The 24341-nt window shown below is 36.9% G+C and overlaps 1 pseudogene; it reads left to right on the top strand.

Annotated features, from left to right (window-relative positions):
- The first annotated feature begins 12467 nt into the window (after positions 1 to 12467).
- On the top strand, positions 12468 to 12880 carry LOC121035744 (peptidyl-prolyl cis-trans isomerase NIMA-interacting 4-like; annotated as a pseudogene).
- The last annotated feature ends 11461 nt before the right edge of the window (positions 12881 to 24341 follow it).

Here is a 24341-nt window from a genome sequence, read left to right as displayed (position 1 = left end):
GGTAGACTAGGTTCTAAATATGCTTCATTCAACAAAGAGTGGAAAACATGCCTATTCCTGTTTTTCCATAATGAGACATGCACACAACACATGCATACACACACACACACACACACACACACAGGCCACCATGGGCAAAGAGAGAGAGAGAGGAAAGTGGTCATTAATTAGCTGCATTTCTTTAAGTAAAATCTTAGCAAATTCTTTTTTTTTTAATTTTTTTTAACGTTTATTTATTTTTGAGACAGAGAGAGAGCATGAACGGGGGAGGGTCAGAGAGAGAGGGAGACACAGAATCCGAAACAGGCTCCAGGCTCTGAGCTGTCAGCACAGAGCCCGACGTGGGGCTCGAACCCACGAACCGTGAGATCATGACCTGAGCTGAAGTCAGACGCTTAACCGACTGAGCCACCAAGACGTCCCAAATCTTAGCAAATTCTTACAGAATGAAAATATTTCTCATATTTAGGACACAACGTCAAACAATTTTTTAATGGGTACCAGAAATGCTTTCTGATATCCACATTAAAAACAGAAAGGCATATGTAATTTTACCCTAAAACCATTACAGAAAATAGTTTTTATATGTCTTCAATGTTCTGCATATATAAGGGACACAGTAAATGTATTGAGGGATTGTTTCATCAAGATACAAATATTTAGGTTGCTTTTTTTTTCTCTCTTTTGTGAACCTATGAGTCAGGATCTTACAACCTCATGCTGAATTCTTCAAGAGATTTTCGATGTGGAGACATTTAGTAGTGTTTCAGTTCAGTAACACAGTGTGCATTATAATTTTTTTTTTTAACGTTTATTTATTTTTGAGACAGAGAGAGACAGAGCATGAACGGAGGAGGGGCAGAGAGAGAGGAAGACACAGAATCAGAAGCAGGCTCCAGGCTCCGAGCTATCAGCCCAGAGCCCGACGCGGGGCTCGAACTCACGGACCGCGAGATCGTGACCTGGCTGAAGTCGGACGCTTAACCGACTGCGCCACCCAGGCGCCCCATTGTCTATTTCTTTTAAGAGAGAGAGAGACAGAGACAGAGAGCGCTGGTGGGGGGAGGGGCAGAGAGAGAGGGAGACGCAGCATCCGAAGCAGACTCCGGGCTCTGAGCTGTCAGCACGGAGCCCGATGCGGGGCTCGAACTCACGGACCGCGAGATCGTGACCTGAGCCGAAGTCGGACGCTTAACCGACTGAGCCACCCAGGCCACAGTGTGCATTATAAATTTAGCTTCCCCAATAAGAAGCAGAGTTATCTTCTTATCTCTCTATCAATCTGTTTATCTCTATCTACCTACCTTCCTACGTATATATATCCCCTAAGTAGGAGATACCTTATTTGAGTAATAAATTCTGATTAAATGCTAAATGTAAAATGTTTCTCGCTAAATGTAGAGAAACTGAATCTTGATAGAGAATATTTTTTTCCTAAAAAACTCAAAACTGTCAGCAATATTGACAGTGAAAGATATGAGCAAGACGGAATATAAAATGGTTATCAACCAAAACACTTCAGATTGCAAGCTATGGCTTCAGAACAAGTTCAAATTGCTTTTCAAACTCTATATTGGCTTTTTCTCTATGTGCCCTCAGCACCCCAAACTATCTGAACATCTGATAAGAAATGGAAGCACTGAGCTGGTCTGTCCTGATTTTTTTGTACAAATTTCTTGTCGGAGAAAACAGCTGCAAATGTTTTATGCCTAGAAATATTTTTTCTCATTTTTTGTTTGCATGTGAACAAAGTGAGAAAGTTCAACTAACTAACTAAATGCTGTATTTTCCTTCAATATTGTTTGTTTATATATTAAAATACTTCATTTAAAATTCTCTTCTAATGTTTATAAAGGATTAAAATTTTAACTAAAATAGAGATTCAATAGCAAATACAAGCAAGTAAAGATTGCAGCAACTTATATCAGGGATAGATGGGAAATAACAGGTAACACTAAATATTGTGAAGTCAAATTAGTAATCAACTCTCTATTATTTTTGTTAATGGGACAAGTTAGTGGCCCAGATAATATAGCATGCCATCCAATGGTTCATTTTTATGGGCCTGGTGATATATTACCCTATTTTCTTCCTGCATATTTATAGTTTTAATTATATTTTAATATTATGTTATTAATTTAAATGTTCATTCCTTGAACACACACCAGGCATTGAGGAAGCAAAGCTGAGTGTGAAAGACTCTTTGATGGAAGGTGGAAAATACTCTGCCGTTAACATTTCATTGTTTTGATCCAGAATACAGATAACCAGTGCGTGAGTAAATGAGACAATGGTGTTACCAACACATTTCTTCTCAGTTAGTATATTGAATGACTCTACAAACTGAAAAAGGTTTCAGAAGTCTTATAAATGCCCCTTGTGGTTTTTGATGAAGGAATAGCAACTGTAGACGGGTATATTTCACATAAAAACACAGAAACACATATGTAACCCAAAGTAATAAATATCTTACAGTAGTAAGCAAAATATAGCCCATGTCTCCAAAACAACATGAGCAGATACAAAAAAGGAAAGATGGCAAGAGAATGAACAAACTAAATAGGAACCAAATCATTGAGGGTCTTGTATGCCATTTAAGATGCTTGAACTTCATGGTAAGAGTGATATATGAGTAAAATATGATTCAGGTAAGGACACTCGATGAATGTTCCTTCTAGAAAGTCAAAGTTTATTGAATAAGAGAATATTAACATTATCTCGAATATCTCCTGTAAGATTCTTTATTAAATGCAAAAAATGAAAATAAGAACACAGTAACTACAGCAACTGCTCGACACTTTAACTACAAGAGGAAAATCGTTCACTTGACAAATCAGATTAACTGAATCAGGTGCCTGTAGATATGTTACCCCGGATACAGCGCAGTAACACTTCCGTGGTGTTTCATCTAGAAGTTAAAAGCTTCAACTTAATCATCAGAGAATCCAAACATTAAGGAAAAAATAAATAAGCTGTTTGTATTTTTTTTTTCTTTTTTGGTCAACTATATGAGAGACAAAGAAAAGTTGTTGGAAAAGCCCAGATTGAAAGAGATGAAAGAGAATGACAAGTAAATGCAATGAAGGATTCTAGACATGAACACATACTGGGAAAAATAATTACTTTGAAGGATGTTACTGAGCCAAGTAATATATTAAAAATGTGAGTGTAGGGGCACCTAGGTGGCTCGCTCGGTTAAGCATCCGACTTCGTGTCAGGTCATGATCTAGTTGTTTCTGAGTTTGAGCCCCCGCGTCAGGCTCAGAGCCTGGAGCCTGGTTTGGATTCTGTGTCGCCCTCTCTCTCTGCCCCTCCCCTGCTCACAGTCTCTCTCTCTCTCTCTCTCTCAGAAATAAATAAATATTAAAAAAAAAATTGTGACTGTAGATAATGAAATGTTGATGTTAAATCAAATATATTTTCTTGAATATTAACATTATAGTTACATAAGAAATACTTTTCTTCTTCATAAATATAAATGGAAACACTTAGGGGTCATTGTTCATGATCTGCAATATACCCTAAAAGTTTTCTTTTTTTCTTTAATGTTTGTTTATTTTTGACAGAGAGAGAGAGAGAGAGAGAGAGAGAGAGAGAGAGAAGCAGACACAGAATCCAAAGTAGGATCCAGGCTCAGAGCTGCCACACAGAGCCCGATGTGGGGCTCGAACTCAGGAGCTGTGAGAACATGACCTGAGATGAAGTCGGACCCTTAACCGACTGATCTACTCAGGTGCCCGTACTCTAAAAGATTTCATAACAAATGATACGAATGATGTAGATGGAGAGGGAGAAAGGGAGAGGAGAGGGAGAAAAGGAGAGGAGAGAGAAAGGGAGAGGGAGAAAGGGAGGGAGGGAGAATGATTAAATGAATCTAACAAAATGTTAACAATTTGGAGAAAAACGTATATGGGTACGGTGAGGAGGATGAATTAGAAAAGCTCCTGCTGGTTATGGACTGATCAATTGGGAAGATGTAGTAGTTTTCCAGGTGAATGGTGATGATATCCTTCCATAAAGTATTGGAAGCAGTAATAGGAAGAAGCCGAATCAAGAACCTGGTGGTTTAATGGGGCGCCTGGGTGGCTCAGTCCCTTAAGCGTCTGACTTCTGCTCAGGTCATGATCTCATGGTTCCTGAGTTTGAGCCCCGCATCACGCTTTGTGCTGATAGCTCTGAAACTGGAGCCTGCTTTGAATTCTGTGTCTCTCTCTCTGCCCCTCCCCCGCTCGTGTTCTGTCTCTCTCACTCTTTCAAAAAATGAACTTAAAAAAAAAAAAAAAGAGCTTGGTGTAACTGGCTATAGCAAAGGGGGAAGGGAGTAAAAGGAGGTACCCAGGCATTTGATATGGTCAGCTCCTTTGATGGTGAGGTCAATCAACACAGTAAGGACCAAGTGTCAGGAACCCAGAGAGACAAGACATTCAGCTGGTTTGGAATGTAACATGCCTATGGAACTATTACATGAGAATATCCATTAGGCCCTTATCTACACAGGTTTATAATTCAGGGGACAGATATGGTGAAAATAGAGTTTGGAGCTCATATTTTTGAATCATAGCAATGAGTGAGGTCCCTGCTAAACTCGAATGTTTCAGCATTTGGCGAAAGAAGAGGTAGGAGGAAAACTGTCATAGAATGAAATGAAAGGAGGAAATCAAAAAGTGGTAAGATTTTCAGACAAAGTCAGGTACAGTGTATTAGTGGCAAAAACCATGTAACCGCAGTGTATTAGTTTTCTAGAACTACTGTAAAAAAAAAGTACCACAAATTTGAGTGATTTAAACACCAGAAGTTTATTATCACGCAGTTCTGGAGGTTCAAATTCCAAGATCAAGATATCCCGTCCTGTTCAGGGGGTTGGTTCCTTCTGAAGGCCATGAACAGGAAGCCTCCTTGGCTTATAGACGGCTGTCTTGTCCCTTGTCTCTTCAAAGTTTCTTCCCGTTACATGTGTCCGTGTCCACATTTCCCCTTTTTATACGGACATCTGTCATATTGGATCAGGGCCCCAGGCTACTCGACTATGGCCTCACTTTACCTACTTTGATCTGCAGTTACTCTGTTTGCAACTATTGTCACATTCCAAGCTACTAGGGAGGTAGGACTTCAACATATGAATTGAGTGGGGAGGGCACAATTCAACACACAGCAGTCGGAAGCCTTAAGTGTTCTTTAGATGAAACAAGGAGGGTGTAAGCATAGTCCAGGTTAAGAGGTTAATAGCAAGCTAAGAGAAGCAGTGGGGAAAAGCCAGATTATCACAGTGGAGAAGGCAAAGCGAAGTGAGGGATTGAGGACTGCAATATAGAGACTACATTCTGAAGTTTGACACCAATGGAGAAGACAAAGATTTTAAGGAAGCTCGTATTTTAAAAATTGAAGAAGAGTTGTCACCCAATGTTACATGAGTTTCAGATGTACAGCATAGTGATGTGACAGCTAGATCTATATGTTATGCTGTGCCCATCATGGGGATAAGAAGCCCAGTTTTTAAGATGGGATTAAAGAAAAAAAAAGGGAAACAAGGCTTCATTTCTGAAAAAGAGGAATTAGCTAGGGCAAAGGTGCAAATGCAGAATGGTGAGGGGATCAAAAGAGAGAGAAACTTGTGAGAAAAGAAGCCATGCTCCCAAAGAACTTAGGCAGGTAAAGGGTCACCAATACTGCAGTAACAGGGAGACAGATTACAAATGATTTACATCTTTACATAGCATAGATAAGTCAAGAAAAACATGTGACAGTAGTCACCTATAGGCTGCGCATATAGGTAATACTTGTATTATGTTATTATTATGAACAGCTATAGCCTGTTAAGTATCCTTTGTCATTCTTAAAAAGAAATTATCCATGTAAAGAGTGAGATGATTTTTCGAGTCTACATAGTAACGTAAGATTTGAAACATTGTATTGGATCATGCCTACACCTGGATGTCAATACATTTTCATTACACTTTTTGCGTTTCCATCGGACCTTTCAGTGGGCTAATTTCTGAAATTGAGAAACCAACCCCAGCTTTTCGTGGCGCATGTAATTTGAAGACAGCCAAATGAGACTAAAACACCTCACCGTACTTCTGCATTTAAATGTGCAGTGTCACTAAATGTCACTTTTAAACTTCATTTTTATCTCTCAATAATGCAAATAAGGTAAATACTCAAAAATTCACAGACTTTTCATGGTAAAATACTTGCTGTATTTGTTTTGTTTCTATCATAAGACAAAACATTTGCTGGGATATAAAAACTGTTGTTTTTTGTCAGTCTTAGCATGAGTTTTTCTAGGCAAAGATTCCCAGATACATGTCTCATAAGCTGAAAAATGGCCAACTGTTAGTGATCTAGCTCAATTATATGATGAAATCCATGTGTGTTTTTTAAGTAACTTCACTTAACTAATAAATGCCAACCCAAGAATAAATTAACAACTTATTTTTTTTATATAGACTACAGTTTTTGTTGATAAGCTTGGGGTCTAACGTAGCTCATATTATTTACATTACTTTTTAAATTCTGGCATTCATATTCATCTTAAGAGCAAACAAAGCGATAAAACAAACAAACAAAACAAAGCAAACTATATACTTGTGTCAACAAGACAAATATGGTAAATATATTTGTTTCAGATTTGAGAAGCTGTTTAAGTATTTGTGGGTAAAATTTAAAAGCTTTTCACACCAAGGATTATATATGGAAAATAAGCCACTGCATCTTTATATATACAGACATCAACTATTTATTATTATTATTATAGTTTTGAGTTCTTCCTTTCCCTGTTATGAATCACTGAAACCAATAGTAAAAGTATGGGCAAACTGTTACCCCTAAATATAAATCAAATTACTCCCAAGTAATTTTCACTGAAGAATGTATGATATTGCTAATTATTCATTCCAATATTTTACAAAAAAATAGTGAGCATTAAAATCTCCTTGGATGTTCTTATTCTCACTCTTTCCTGCCTTCTCGGGGGCCTCATTATCTCTAATTCTTCACTCACATAATTTTCTCAACTATTGGATAATTTTCTCAACTATTTTTTTACTTTGGGGTCTGCACACTCAGGATCGATCTATCTGAAAACAAGACACCCCCCACTCCCTGCCTCACACTTTCTCAGGAGGTTATAGGTCAAACTCTCGTTCCTCCTTTTAGCCCTTGCAGATGTCTACATTTGTGGCCCTAAGGATTATTTGTGACTCCTAATCATCACATCCTATGTTTGGAATGCTGATTTCCTCCAAAGTTCTGTGCCAAAAAGCAAATTATTTATCCTCTTTCTTTTTATCCTCAGGACAGTGTTTCAGAAAACCTGCATTCTCCTTGTGACTCTTGTACTACCTAATAGTAAGTCCCGGGACACCTCCTTTAATGACTTGTGTCTTCAATTTCCTCATTAGTAACATGAAAGACATTGTGTCAGCTCTTGTCACTCTTGGAAAACTGCAGCATCATGGGAAAACCATTGACTTTGGAGCCAAACTGAAGTGGGTACTAATCTCAGTAAGATAAATTATTAGTACATGAACATTGTAAATTTATCTACTCACTCTGAGGCTACTGTTTCTTATTTATGGAAAGGGAACAAGATCAGTTCTTCAGTATTTTACTATTTGAACTTCTTACAATTATGCTGTGATACAACCACGAAAGGCCATGATGTTTCAGAATGTTACAGTTATACTCTTAGATGAATGGTACCTTGACCACAAATGAGTGTCAGGCCTTTATTTTTAACCATGTGCCTGATTACCCAGCATGCCCAGGGTAGCTGTCACACTAAAGCTCATCTACACTCAGTCCTTCTCTTCTCCCAGGCTCAAGGAAGATTTACATGCCTACCTTCCCGTGTTTGCCAGGGGTCAAGTAGTTTGCTTTAGACATTGCTTTAGACACACAAAGGTAGTGCGAGCAACATGTATTACTTCCAGTTTGAGGAAATAAATTGTTGACATAAGATTCTCTAGCATGTGTGCATGTGGGTGTGTGTTTGTGCATGCGTGCTGTCTGTGAAAGTCTGCATGTGATTATGCACCTGTGGCATGATGCAACCGTTCTAAGTTTGATTTCGAAGTTGCCCTGTACCAGATAGTTGCCTAGAGAGTTTTCCATACCTTCAGTGGACTTTGTATGAGTGAAAAAGGGAAAAGAAAAATAAAAATAGTTTGTTGTATTAAGGCAGCAGGACTGAAATTCACAGAAACAGAAAATAAAATCTAAGATACTCCTTTTACTCAGTCAACAGGATACTGACCCATTATCAGACATCAGTTTTTCGGAGAATTCAGAGGGGAAACTGCCACTCTGATGTAATCTGAAAATCTCTTAAAACTAGAGAGACAATTATGCTTAAAATAGAATAGAGGGACCCCTGGGTGACCCAGCTGGTTAATTGTCCTACTCTTGTTTTTGACTCAGGTCGCGATCTCACAGTTCGTGGGTTCAAGCCCCACATTGCACTCTGTACTGACAGCGGGGACCCTACTTGGAGTTCTCTCTCTCCCTCTCTCTCTGGCCCTCCCTTGGTCACACTCTCTGTCTCAAAATAAATAAATAAAAATCTAAAACTAAATAAAATAAAATAAAAAGAATAATTCTAATTCTTGAGAGAATGTAGTTTTTACTGTTATTCTTTAAGAAGTCACATACAGTTGAAAATAGAAATGTCTACATTCCCAAGTAAGCTCACTGCTATGATCCCAGAAGATATACAACTTCCCCAGGAGATCTTTCCAAGCATATTGTATTTCTCTGCCTTTCAGAACACAAAATGATATTTCTCAGTAGATAAAACTGATTTTTTCATCACTTTGTTCTAATCTGAACACATGCCCAAGGGGTCAGTAAAATTCACCTGAACTTTTATTTTAAAATAACCCGTAAACAATCAACTTAACATAGCCAATTGCAATTTTAACATAAGGTTCCAAAAATCCCCAAATAAAATGATAAACATTTCTATTTCTTGATATCTTTGGGATAGATATGTATAAAGTATTTTAAGAAGTTCCAATGTTTCTAAATATTTCCCATGAAGCTAATGACAGTTTAAATCTATCATTGCTGCTATGGAAATAAGCTTATTTTATAAATGTGTATCATTTTGTGCAAATACCGGATTTTGTATTTTGTTTAACATAACTAAGTCTGAGAGGTGACAATATCCCTTTACAAAATTCAGTATATCATTTATTGTCCTTCCTTTTCGGGAAGTAAGTAAAAACACTGCATTATTTTCTCAAGTCAGAAAACTATAATGGGTAAATAAGTTAACTTCAGAGAACAATTCCGTTTAGGGTGTTTATAAAAACAAGAGAGTTGAGGGGCGTCTGGGTGGCGCAGTCGGTTAAGCGTCCGACTTCAACCAGGTCACGATCTCACGGTCCGGGAGTTCGAGCTCCGCGTCAGGCTCTGGGCTGATGGCTGATGGCTCAGAGCCTGGAGCCTGTTTCTGATATTGTGTCTCCCTCTCTCTCTCTGCCCCTCCCCCGTTCATGCTCTGTCTCTGTCCCAAAAACAAATAAACGTTGAAAAAAAAAATTAAAAAAAAAAAGAAAAAAAAAAAACAAGAGAGTTGAATCTTTCTAATTCTACATGGGGAGGAGGACCGACAATATGCTTTCCACCCGACCACTTTCCCATTCTTCTGCATAAACCTGCATGGTAGACCATTATGTGTAACGATGCCTCGGCCAAAGGCAATTTTCTTCACAAGGCATAAAGGCTAATTTGAGTTATGTCCATGATAATATAGGATTTATTCCCATACGTTATCTGTAGAATCCAAACTAGAGAAGAAATAAGGTCATGAGGGAGGCCAAAGGGAGGAAAGGAAAACAAATATCCACATAGAATAAGATCATTTCCCTTCAAACTATAGGAAGTCTCCTACAACAGAATTAAACCAGTGGACCTGGTTAATTGTGTTGGGGAGCCCTATACGATGGTCATTGCAAAATCTTCTGAAGAATTACTAATCAGAAAGTTTTCAGGTAGCGCCCTCGAAAATATGCCATCCTCACCTAGTGATAATACTTTTGCTCAGATTCCCAGATAATAATATGGATTCTGTTAGTTTTTCATGGTCAACACTTTCTATTCAGCTCTTGCCTATATTTTGCTACAATAATGTTTTTCATTCCATAAACAACTAAATGAAACAGTGAGTTTAAATCTATCCCTTTCTCTGACATTGTGACTTTTATTCGTTTATAGATGTATTTTTGTCTAATATGTACTCTTAAACACATCTCTTTTGATAGCAAATATATTTTTTATGGTGGCAAATGATTATAAAATGACCTTTAACCCACAGACTCAAATACAGTGTTCCCCAACTTGTACACAAATATTCATCAGGACGCAGAAGATGGTGAAATTCTCAAAAGGAAACTAACACTGCCAGGAAATATGTTGGCTCAACTGTTGAAAATATATCATTAACTAAGGTACATCTAATATTATATTGAAGAATGTTGTTGGAATGCACATGCTTCACTCATTAAATAGAACCTTGTTGGAGAATAAGGAAACTAATGCATCTTTCCCCAATGTAACCGTCCTTACAAAAACCTTAGGGATATTACCCATCAGAAAAATAGTTATCCTTCATGATGGAAGTGCTTCTTTTTGAAATTGTTCTATAAGAGCAAGATAGAGAGTAGCTCACACAGTGTTCTGGAATATTGTATGGAGAGTCACAGATGTTTAAATATGTACTTGTTTCTAATATTCATATTCAAGTTAACTTGCTCTTAAAACTATTAAGGATCTTACATGACTAACATAGCAAGTTAATGAAAAAAAAGTGGAGAATGACAAAAGAATGGCAATTAAGGAGAAAAGTAGCAAAGCAAAGAGAGGGATATACATATATAATACATTTTCAATAATTACAAAATTATTTGTCTTAATTTGTTTAATGTTTTGCTTTTATTTTTGAGACAGAGAGAGAGAGAGAGAGAGAGAGAGAGAGATCATGAGCAGGGGAGGGGCAGAAAGAGGGAGACACAGAATCCAAAGCAGGCTCCCAGTCGTCATCACAGAGCACTATGTGGGACTCGAACTCACAGGACATGAGATCATGACTCGAGCCAAAGTGGGACGCTTAACAGACTGAGTCATGCAGGCACCCTGCAAATTTATTCACTTTAAATAAAAAATGTGAAAAGTTATACACCAGAACAATGAAAGTCTAGAAGACTAGGAAAAATTACTCTTTAAAAATCTACTAAAAGAACATAAGTATTATTTTTTAATTGAGGTAAAATTGTATATAACATTATATATGCTTGAAGTGTACAACATTATAATTTAACATCTGTATACACTGAAGAGTGACCACCACCCAAAGTATGGTGGCCATTCATCATCATTCAATTGACCCCTTCATCTATTTTGCCCACTCCCCAGCCGCCTTCTCCTCTGGTAATCATCAATACGTTCTCTGTATCAGTGAGTTTGTTTTTGTATTGATTTTTTTTGTTCTTTTTTTTTTTTTTAGATTCCATATATGCGTGAAACCACACAGTAGTTGCCCTTTGTCCATCTAACTTATTTCATGTAGCATAATACACTTAAAGAGCCAAAGAACCAAAAATATTTTTTAATGTTTATTTATTTTTCTGAAAGAGATAGAGAGACAGAGACAGAGCACGAGCTGGGGAAAGGCAGAGACAGGGAGGGAGACACAGAATCCGAAGCAGGCTCCAGGCTCTGAGCTGTCAGCACAGAGCCGAATGTGGGGCTCGAACTCCCAAATTGTGAGATCATGACCGGAGTTGAAGTTGGATGCTGAACCGGCTGAGCCACCCAGGCACCCCACAAAAATGTATTTTAAGAAAAACTTTTGTTTGAGGGCAATAAAAGCTATCTTTTCAGAAACAAAAGCAGAAAGTCATAACAATAGCCTGAATTAAAGCAAAACTATAATGGAAAAATAGTAAATGAAATAACAATAATTATCCATGAGTCAGAGAAAACAAAACTGAGAATATTACTTAAACTTCCTGTGGAACTACTAGAATAAAGAAATCTATGATCAGAGACAAATCTATGACCATATGTCATCAAACATTAAAGGGAATACATTTTGGTATTTACCTTACTGGATAACCCCTGAACAATATTCCAATAAAAGCACATTTCAAAGAACAGATAAATTAATACAGACATGCTCTTCAATGTATCACTGACTTTGCAACAAACTAAGGCAATCCTAGATATGTATCTTGAAAACCACTTGCCTATATGCACAAAGTAACATCACCAACAAACACTTCAACATTTTACATAATAATGATGGAAAACAAATACAGGTTAACACAGGAGAATTGTTAAATAGGACCATAGGACCGGAGAAGTGTAAAGCAATGCAAATGAAAATATAAATTTCAAAATGAGATATACAATGCCTTATGAATTTATAGTTTAAAATGTAGGTATGAGAATCAAAAGAGTTGAGAGTTGAGCCTCAAGTTTTGAAGATGCCACCTAAGGGAGAAAGAGGCTCAGGGAAAGGGGGGAAAGGGGGAGCAACCATCAGGTGACAGTCCTGGCAAGAAGACTCAGGGTCATGAAGGTGGTGGCAATGCAGTAAAGGTCAGACACATTCTGTGTGAAAACTGTGGGAAAAGCATGGAAGCCACGAAAAAGTTAAAGTCTGGAATGCAATTCAGTCAAGTAGTTGCATGGTATAGTGAAGACAAAGCCAGGCAAGGGGGTGACTTGGATTGGATGACCAGAGGTTCCATGGTGGAACCATTTCAAGAAGCAGCATTTGCATTGCTGGTAATGGGGCTGGATAAAGCCTGTGTTTACAGACTCTCTGGTGAAAACAAAATTTGGATGTCATATTATTATGGTTGAAGGGAGAAAATAAAATTTTACTGAACGCTGAAAAAATAAAATAAAATACATAAAATAAAATAAAATAAAATGTACACAGTGGTGAGGCATCTGAGTGGCTCAGTTGGTTGGTCATCAGAGCCTTGATTTCAGCTCAGGTCATGATCTCACAGTTTGTAAGATCAAGCCCCATGTCGGGCTCTGTGCTGACAGCATGGAGCCTGCTTGGGATTCTCTCTCTCTCCCTTTCTTTCTGCCCCACCCCTGCTCGTGTGTGCTCACTCTCTCTCAAAATAAATGAACTTAAAAAAAAATAATAATAAAATAAAATGCACAGAATGGTGTTATTTAACATTTAATAGTAATATGTAATTAGAAAATAACAAAGATATGCATAAAGAAAATATAACCTCAGCACACGATTTCAATTAATTTTTGAGGATAATGAGAGAGAATATAATTTAAGAGGGTTTGATGAAAGCTTTCAATGTCACATGAAATACTTTAATACTCATCCTTTTTTCTCTTAAATATGTTATAATAAAAAACAAAGAATAATAAAAGAAATACAATTAGCATTCAAAGAAAATACAAGTTTCTAATGTATAAAAAAGCAAATATACAAGAATTAAAATGAGAAAAGAGCAAGAATATGGGAGAAATCTGTAATAACAGAAAATTAACATAATTAATGAGCTTGACCTCTGAAAAATCTAAAAGAGGTTATAAATGTCTTTATAGGTACATATTTATAATCCTAACAATGTTTAAAAACATCTTCTGCATAGAATCTTTTGTGGCCAAGATACATGGGAACTAAAGGGATGCTACTTTTACAGTTCAAAAGAAATGGATTTGAAACGTGACCAAAAGATCATCTTTTTTTCTTTAAATGTATAAAAGTATTGAGGTCTACTGGCAGGAAATTTTCTTCTCTAATGTTTGACAAGTATTTGGCTGAATTTAATTTTTGGTTTGTTTGTCTGTGTTCTCCACTAACCACAGGCCATACATGGTCTTGTGATTTACTTCCTGCCATGCAGTTATCATGAGCTACAACATGAATGTTCCGTTTATGTGTGGTTATAAGAAGATAAAATAAATCTGTTGCATTTAAAGGGAACTTCTGCTTAAATCACATAAACCCACGGGCTTAACATACTTCTCTTTCTTTCAGCACAATAACACGCTAAGTTGAATTGTAAAAGCTATTTTGGACCCTAGAAAAATGCCATTTCTTTTAAGAAACATTTATAATAAAATGGGAGATTCTACAACTTATCTACTATCACTCTTTTCTTTTCAAATTTATATTTAAATTCTAGTTAGTTAACATACAGTGTGATATTAGTTTCAGGAATAGTATCACTTACACACAACACTGGTGCTCATCATAACAAGTGCCTTCCTTAATACCCATCACCCATCTAGCCCATCTCCCACCCACTTTCTTCCATCAACCCTGTTTGTTCTCTAATCTCTAAGAGTCTCCTACAGGCATTTCCCTCTCTTTCCCCCACACCCCCCTATGTTTATCTGTTTTGTTTCTTAAATCCCACATATGAGTGAAATGATATGGCATATGTCTTTCTCTGACGTATTTTGCTTAGCATAATACACTCTAGCTCCATCCACCTTGTTGAAAATAGCAAGATTTTATTATTTCTGATGGCGGAGTGATATTCCATTATATGTATCTATATATCTATATATATAATATACAATACATATATACTATGTACACATATACATATACAATATAATATATATATTATATTAAGTATATAAATATATATATATATATATATATATATATATATATATATAATATACAATACATCTTTTTCCATTCATTAGTCAGTGGACGTTTGGTCATTTGGTCTCTCTCCATAGTTTGGCCATTGTTAACGATGCTTGATAATGCTGCTGTAAACATCAAGAAGGTGAATGTACCCCTTGAAGTCTATATTTTTATGTCATTTGGGTAAATACCTAATAGTGCAATTGCTGTATCATAGGGTAGTTCTATTTTTAACTTTTTGAGGAATCGCCATACTGTTCCCCAGAATTGCTGTACCCGTTTGCATTCCCACCAACAGTGTAAGAGGGTTCCCCTTTCATTCTTAATGAAAATTGAGTGACAGATTTGCTGCATGAAAAAGAAATAGGTTATGATGTGTTATATATAATCCCAGGATTAACTGTAGTTTACATAGCATTAAACTCTCTGATGATTTTAATGGCTATTTGTATCATTATTATTAATATCATAGGCTCACCCATTACTATTGGTATCATCAGCTCATTCTTCTTGGTCACTTTCCTTAAAATACTAACTGCACACATATGATATGAAAAAAACATTTGTGACTTCATGAGAAGAGTTAGAAAACGTAAGGAAACTTGTAAAAGAGTAACTGATACAAGCTGCTTTGTTTTGTTTTGTTTCATTTTTATCCCAGGTCCTTGGAGTTGATCTTAATGGTAGGCAGTTCAAATAGTATGACTAATTTTAATCACAATCTAGTTGAATTGTGACTTTTACTAAAGGTTTTATTTAAGATGAAGTGATGCAATATTGAGCATCTTATCAAAATAATTAATAGGCATGGGGCACCTGGGTAGCTCAGTGAGTTGAGAGCCCTCTTGCTTTTGGCTCTGGCCACGATCTCACGGTTTACGGGGTCGAGCCTTGCATTGGGTTCCACTGACAGCCTGCAGCCTGCTTGGGATGCTTTCTCCGTCTCTCTGTCGCTCTCCACCCCTCAAAATAAATAAATAGATTTTAAAATAATAATTAATAGGCATGAAAACTGGAATTCAGCCCAGGGTCCTTTAAACTCAGTCCTCACTGGGGCGCCCGGGTGGCTCAGTTGGTTGAGTGTCCGACTCCGGCTCAGGTCATGATCTCACAGCTCGTGAGTTCGAGCCCCGCGTCAGACTCTGTGCTGACGGCTCAGAGCCTGGAGCCTGCTTCAGATCCTGTGTCTCCCTCTCTCTCTGCCCCTAACCACTTGCATTCTGTCTCTGTCTTTCTCAAAAATAAATAAATAAGCTCAGGCCTCATGGCCACTGTTTATAAGTCATGAATATTTTCATCAGTCCCACTAACAGAACGAAAAACTGTTAAGAATCATTATACTAAAAAATTAATAAGGATTGGGTGAAATAGTCGAAGGAGAGTGAGAGGTACAGGGGTCCAGGTATGAAATAAATAAGTCACGGAGATAAAAGGTACAGCATAGGGAATATATTGAGTGATACTGTAATAAAGTTATATGGTAACAGATGGTAGCTACACTTGTGGTGAGCACAACATAACATATAGACTTGCCCAATTACTACGGGGCACACCTAAAACTAATGTAACATGTGTGTCAGCTATATTTCTTTAAAAAAGTTAATAAGAGGGAGCTGATTCATGTTCCTCTGAGGACCATTTTTGGGATATTGGTAATTGAAATGAGGTCGAAACAAAGCTTATGAAATACGAGCAGTATTCTCATAAGTCACACACTCTAATGGTTAATGATAGCTACTTGTCAGACAACACTACAAAAAGCTAATCAAAGATATATTTTATTTTTCTGAGGTATGCTTATTTCAGAACAATAAGCGTATAAGTCTGAATGATCCTAGCATTTCAAGGTTCACAGCTTGTAGAATCAACAACAAAACATCCTTTCTTTCAAGCTAAACATAGAGTGACTCCTACAATTTAAGATTAGATATAGCAACTGTATTGCAGTGAAACATGTTCTGCACTTTGCTCTGTTAATAAGACACCATCCGAGTTTTGTGGGAGTATGGCCGTAGACTAAATAACTCATTGCGAGACACTCATCTCTAGGGAGTCAATTACCTCAATCACATCGCTTGGTTGTGATGAGAGCACTTAAAACAGGGGTACTGAGATCAACTCATTCCATTTAGTCCATAAAATGATGGCAAGTCATATTTTAAGAGCAGATTTTTGAAGTGGTTCAGTAATGAAACAGAAAAATCTCTAAGCCAAATCACAATCATGCATTTTCTGCACAAGGTAAGCTCCATGTAAACTAGATGAACATAAGCACGTGTTAAGTACATTAACGGTTTTCATACTTTTAATTATGTCTGTGAATATAACTTGTAGATATTAGAATGCAATGCGGTAGCACTGGAAGTGGTGGAAGGAAAGTGTTTGAAAATAGCTTTAAAAACTCTCTGCACGTGATAATGGGTTAAGCAGTGTACAGATTGAGTTCAAGCGAGATGATATATAGTTTTGAGAAAGCCTGACATAAATCATGCTGTGCTATAAAAGCTAAGCTATAAAAGATTAATCTTCTTAAAACAAAAAATGGTACGTGTGACTTTTCTGTTTAATACCACTCAAAGTTACCTAGAAAAAGTCTATACTTCTTAGGAGAGCTTACGGGGCCCTTATAAGCCCAGCTGGTCAATGTCTCCAGCCTCAGTTCCTGTCTTGCTACCCTGCTTCAGCCACACAGATCTTGTCATTCTAAGTCTTGCTTCCTGGCTTTTGAAAATGCCATTGAACTTGTAAAGAACACTTTTTCATTTCCTTCCCTTGATAGTTTCTCTCTTGAGTCTTCGAAGAATCTTGAGGGCTCTAATTATTATCCACATTCCTAAAGAAGCTTCCATTCTTCCTACATATTTCTGTGTGAGTTTCTTTAATGCTTATGTATAGATCTTATTTGAATTTTTTTCATTATTTCTATCTTGGGAAGTGTTATTTCCAGACAAGAAGCACATGAAGGCAAGCACTAAACGTGTATTTCTTATAGTAAATAATTTTCTTTCTTTTTTTTATTAAAAAAAAAGGTAGCATTGCACATATAAACTAGGCTTCAAGATTACAGTGAATAGTTGCCAAGAGGAATATTCCTGAAGGAGAGATAAACTTAGAGGTCATTGAGGGAGCACAGAGAAGCAAACTTCTTGGGGAGAGGCAGTGAAAGTAGTTTCTTTAATACTTCACAACACCATCTCCCTGTTCCTCAATTCTGCCACCAGGGTTTGTGGGTTGTGAGAAAACCCACCACCATCACTTTGGGATATCAGTTTTCAGGTAATATGAGTAAGAAATATCTCTAGGAAGGAAAGCGCAGGGTCAGTGATCTGGGTTTCAGACAATAATCATTATTTATCTGCAGGAACAATAAGAAAAGGGAAGAGTTTATTTTTAACTTTCAGAAGTTTTTGTTTTGTTTTGTTTTTAATGAGGGCTAGAGAATATATATGTAAAATTCACTCTTGATCCCCTATGCCCTAACACATTATTTGCGATAGTGTAAGGACTCAGTGAATGCGAGTTGATTTAATGAACAAACATTGACTATACACAACAGTAATGATACTGTGGAAATAGTCTCCTGAGATAGTCCAGTGATTCCTGCCTCCTATTCATGCCTTTGCATAATTACCACTCCCCTTATGGGCTGAATCTAATGACTTGCTTCTAACTAATAGAATATGACTACTTCCATGTTAGGAAAGAAGATGAGTGTGTTAACGGACTGCTTTTATTGATCCTGTTGAAGCAAGTTGCCTGTTGAAACAAGATGCCCGTATGAGCAGCAACTGAAGGTGGCCGCTATCTGGCAGCCAAGAAGCAGCTGATGCCTTCAGTCTAATACTTCTTGAAGAAATAAAACCTGCCAACAGACACATGGGTGAATTTAAGAGTTGTTTATTCCCCATTTGGGCTTTCAGATGCAATCCCCACCTCCACCCCATCCGTTGATTATCCGCTGGTGAGAGACCTGAAACAGAAGACTCGGTTAAGCCATGTCTGGATTCATGACTCGTGGAAACTGAGATGATAAAAGTGCACAGGTTTTAGCATTCAAGTTTTGAGGTATTTTTATACTGTTACAGATAATGGAGATAGATTTTGACCATCAGAGAATTTGAAAGGGAGCAAATCTCACTCTAATGCAGAGAAAAGCACAATAGTGAAGGTGCATAGATAGACGGGGGAATGGGAGTGAATGCTGACTTTGTGTGAAAAGATGGCATAATCTCTCCTTCTGATGCCTTTATGTTATTTGATTGTATTTCTTGGCTTTGGAAGCCAATAACATTTTCTTGTTCTTTTGATACAGAAATTCTTGCTTTCGTAACCTAATTTCAATACATTATTATTCACTGAAAGCTAACACTGATTAGGACCACGTACACATTTATATAATGGAAAATATGGGCTATGTTGAAGTAATTAAGGAAAAGAGAGAACCTATGAATATTTGGGATGAGTGATTCTTAAGGGTTAAGATATAACTTCAGAGCAAGTTCAGAAGAAGAAGTTAAATTTAAGGGAAAAAAAGAAGATGATATTGAATAAGCAAAATTCAGAGTGATGAGGGAGTGGCACTCCTTGAGGAGACAAGGAAGTGAGTCTAATTATTTAACTTACAGGATAAATAAAATCAATGCTGTGGTAATTTAGTTGATTAAGCATCACTTTTCATTTTAATGCTCTATGTAGCTCAAATTAGCCATGTATTAGTTAGACTCATTTGCATGCATGGAAAGAAACCTGAAATTCACTTAGCTTAAAAAATAAAGGATTACGAATTTCTTTAGGAATTTTCCTTAGTAATAAACAATTTCATTGAAAAAAAGTTGAGGGACAGAGACCACTGTAGCCCAAGGCCTTAATAATCAGGGACTTGTCTCTGATTCTCTTCTCATATTCCTGTGATTCTCGCTAGCTATAGCTTTTCTCCATGGGGCAGGATATATGGCTACCAACACGATAATAATTTTATATTGTATACCTCTGGCACTATCACTGAGAATTTCTGACATACTCAAACTCAAATCAAGAGTCCCATGGAAGGCACTCATCGAACCAGATTGAGTAACATGTACATAATTGGACTAGTCAGTCACACGGTATGAACATGACACTAGGGGTGTCCATGGGAATGGAAGACATGAGAGTTCATATATATTTACTCATATTTAGTGCTAGAAATAACATTAAGTGCATGGCAACAAAGGGAAATAGTAGATGAATTGGACTTCATCAAAATTTTTAAACTTTTTTATATTAAAGGACACTATCAAGAAAATGAAAGAAACAATCTACAGAATGGGAGAAAATATTTGTAAATCCTATATCTGATAAGGGTTTAATATATAAAATATATAAAGAATTCTGACAACTCAACAACAAAAAAGCAAATGATCCAAATTAAAAAAAAAGAAAAAAAAGGTTAGAATAGACTTTTCTGAGGAAGATTTACTAACAGCCAACAAGCACAAGAAAAGATGTTCAACATCATTAGTCATTCAGAAAGTGCAAATAAAAGTCAGAAAATAACTAGTGTAGGGGCACCTACGTGGCTCCGTCAGTTAAGCCTCCAACGCTTGGTTTCAGCTCAAGTCGTGATCTTGCTGTTCCTGAGTTGGAGCGCCCCCCTCCGGCTCCACGCTGACAGCTTAGAGTTTGCTGGGGATTCTCTCTCTCTCTCCCTCTCTCTGCACCTTCCCTTCTTGCTCTCTTTCTCTTTCTCTCTCTAAAAATAAATAAATAAACATTTTTCCAAAAAGAAAATAACTAGTGTCGGCATGGTTGTGAAAAACCAGACCCCTGTACGTTGCTGGTTAGAATGCAAAATCGTGCAGTCACTATAGAAAGCTGCTCGGCAGTTCCTGTAAGAGTTAAACACAGAATTACTACATGACCCTGTAATTCTACTCCTAGATATATGCCTAAAATAATTGAAGACAGGTGTTGAAACAAGTAGTTTTACAAAAACGTTCATAGCAGTAGTGATCACAACAGCAAGAGGTGATATCAAGTCAAATGTCCATCAGCTGCTGAGTGGATAAACAATGGTGGTAAAACCATGCAATGAGATATTATTCAGCCATCAAAGAAATAAAGTGCTGCTGGGCTACCACAAGAAGGAGCCTTGAAAACACGCCTAACGAGAGAAGCCACAGAATGTCACATATTGTAGGATTCCATTTACATGAAACTTTTGGAAGAGGTAAACCCCCAGAAACAGAAGGTAGACCAACGGTTTCCAGGAGCAGAGGGGAGGAGAACTGAGTAATGACTGCTTTGTTTCCTTTTGGGATGATGAAAATGTCTTAGAACTAGGTAGGGGTGATGGTTGTGCAATATGGCGAATGTACTAAATGCCATGACATGGTATACTTTCAAATGGTTAATGGATGGAGCACCTGAGTGGCTTGGTTGGCTAAGCATCTGACTCTTGGTGTCTGCTCAGGTCACGATCTCACGGTTCCCAGTTTGCGAGTTCAAGCCCCACAGCGGGATCTGCCCTGACAGTATAGAGCGTACTTAGGATTCTCTCTCTCTCCCCTCTCTCTCTCTGCTCCTACACCGCTTGCCCTCTCTCTTTCTCAAAATAAGCTTAAAAATAAGATAAAATAAGACAAAATACAGTAAAATATAAAACAAAATAAAATAAGATCATCAATGGATCATTTTATGTTGTAAGAATTTCACCCCAAGAAAAGTTAAAAAAGAAATGTTGTGAGGACCATCTCACACATATGTGTAATAAGAAACATATTCTGGTTTATTCTTTTTTAACTCTTTGACGATTTAAACATAATCTCAATTATCCAGTAAAAGATATATACGCCATGTTTATGTTTGGAATCAAATAACATGTATGTATTTGTGCATGTGTGTACTTTCTGTATTACAGGGTATAGGCATTTCATCTCAATTAAAAAAAAAATCCCATGAAAGAGTAATATTATTCCATTTAATTACACAGTCCCCTGATCATAAACGATGCCCCTAATTCTATTTATGTAAACTTATATTTGGCTGTTCTTAATCACAGGTCAATGGCAAAAAGAAGACAGGTGTATGACTTACGTCCATAGAGCTAGTTTGATACAAAATCTAACGGGATTCTGAAGTTGATCGAAAACAACACTTTTGAAGCAACTGTATCTCTCCTACTATGCAATGGGCTATGATCTATTGTGGAATGCAGTCTGGATAAATATAAATGTGCTTTTAAAAATTAGGACAATATTTATACTTTAAAGGAATTTTGCATGTTTAAGTAGTCCCTCACGGCTGACAAAAAAAAAAAACAAAACACAAACAAAAAACAAAAACAAACAAGCAATATTTAAAACATTCACTCATTTTTTTTCACATTTTTGAAGAAAGGATCTGAGGTAGGATAAAATTTGAAAACTGCTCATATAATGATTCAGTAACCCAGATTATAATTGGCTTATAATACATTTTTTTTCTGAATATCAAAAAAATAGTAAGTTGGCTATCACTGAGGAAGGATATTTTCCCCAAAATGAGACACAAATACTGAAAGCAATCACTACAGCTTGCCTTCTAAACTATTTTGAGTTGTATCATTATTAATTAAATGAATAATCACATATAGCTACACTTATGAAAGTTATCATTCACTTATGTTTGTGTGTGTGATACTTCTATTTTTCAATAGTCTTACCTAGTATTCAACAAAAGTAGCGTAATAACTAGTCAAACTAATATGGTCATCTGTTTCTCTCTTTTATATATAAAAAGTGCTTGTATACGGACACACAATATGGTGTGTATGTGTACATGCAGTTATTGAATTTGAGAGCTAAGAAACTGCATTTTTAAAAATATCCTCACTGTGAAATTTGGTTCCAGAGGGCACCTGGGTGGCTCAGTTGGTTAAGCACCTTACTCTTGGTTTCAGCTCAGGTCATGATCTCATGATTTGTGGGTTCAAGCCCCGCATCCAGCTCCGCACAGACAGCCTGGATTCTCTCTCTCCCTCTCTCTCCCTGCCTTTCCTCTGCTTTCTCTGTCTCTCAAAATAAATAAAAAATAAAAAATAAAAAAGAAATTTGGTTCCAGGAACAAATCGTATGTGTGATTTTTCAGGCCTGACCCTAGACACTTACAAAGGCTTTACCTGGACGTTCTCCCAAGGGGAAGCTATTTCCCCTCGCCAGACTTGATGTAAAGCTAATGCATTGTTGTCCCTTGAGAAAGTTTCAGTCAATCACTCAGCCCTCTTGGTCAACCTTGCTGTCTGCATATTTCCATTGGTAGCCCAGGCGTCTCCATTCCTGCCTCCATTTGGTGAGGCCTCTTGTCTTGTTTTGTTTTTTTAATGTTATTTTTTAAAGTTTCAATTTAAATTCCCATCAGGTAGCATACAGTGTAATATTAATTTCTGGTGCACAGTACAGTAAATCGACATTTCCATACAACATTGGGTGCTCATCCCAAGTGCACGTCTTAATTTCCATCACATATTTTACTCATCCCCCATCCTCCTCCCCTCTGATAACCTTACTTAAGAGATTGTTTCTTGGTTTGCTTCTCTCTCTGCTTTTTTACCCTTGGCTCATTTGTTCTGTTTCTTAAATTCCACATTTAAATGTAATCATGTGGTATTTGTCTTTGACTGACTGATTTCACTGAACATAATAATACTTTCTAGCTCTATCCATATAATTGTAAACGGCAATATTTCATTCTTTTTGATGGCTGAGTAATATTCCATTATATGTATATATCTTCTTTATCCATTCATCAGTTGATGGACATCTGGGCTCTTTCCATAATTGAGCTATCATAGATAAAGCTGCTATAAACATTGGAGTGCATGTATCCCTTCTAATTAGTATTTTTATATTCTTTTGGTAAATACCGAGCACTACAGTTTCTGGATCATAGGGTAGCTCTATTTTGAACTTTTTGAAGGACCTCCATACTGTTCTCCAGAGTAGCTGAGCCAGTTTGCATTCTCACCAACAGTGCAAGAAGCTTCCATTTTCTCCACATTCTTGCCAGCACCTGTTATTTCTTGTGTTTTTTTTATTTTAGCTATTCTGACAGGTATGAGGTGGTATTTCATTGTAGTTTTGATTTGTATTTCCCTGATGATCAGCGATGTTGAGCATCTTTTTATGTGTCTGAATATCCATATCATCCATATGTCTTCTTTGGAAAAACACTTATTCATGTCTTCTGCCAATTTTTTTTAACTGGATTATTCATTGTTTGAATGTTGAGTTTTGTAAGTCCTTTATTTTTTATACTAACCTTTTATCAGATATGTCATTTGCAAGTATCTTGTTCCAGTCCATAGGTTGCCTTTTAGTTTTGTTGATTGTTTCCTTCACTGTGCAGAAGCTCTTTATTTTGATGAAGTGCCCATAGTATATTTTTGCTTTTATTTCCCTTGCCTCAGGAGACATATCTAGAAAAAAAGTTGCTACAACCAATGTCAAAGAGGTTACTGCCTGTGTTCTCCTGTAGGATTTTTATGGTTGGAGGTCTCCCATTGGGTCTTTAATCCATTTTGAATTTATTTTACTGAATGGTGTAAGAAAGTGTTCCAGTTTCATTCTTTTGCATGTTGCTGTCCAATTTTCCTAACACCATTTGTTGAAGAGACTGTCTTTTTCTCATTGGATATTCATCCCTACTTTGTTGAAGATTAGCTGACCATATAGTTGTG

Source organism: Herpailurus yagouaroundi, unplaced genomic scaffold (genome assembly GCF_014898765.1).
Source record: "Herpailurus yagouaroundi ecotype Mexico unplaced genomic scaffold, PumYag 162, whole genome shotgun sequence".
In the NCBI taxonomy this organism is placed as follows: domain Eukaryota; kingdom Metazoa; phylum Chordata; class Mammalia; order Carnivora; family Felidae; genus Herpailurus; species Herpailurus yagouaroundi.
Note: the sequence above shows the minus strand (reverse complement) of the source record. Positions and strands in the feature narration are given on the sequence as shown.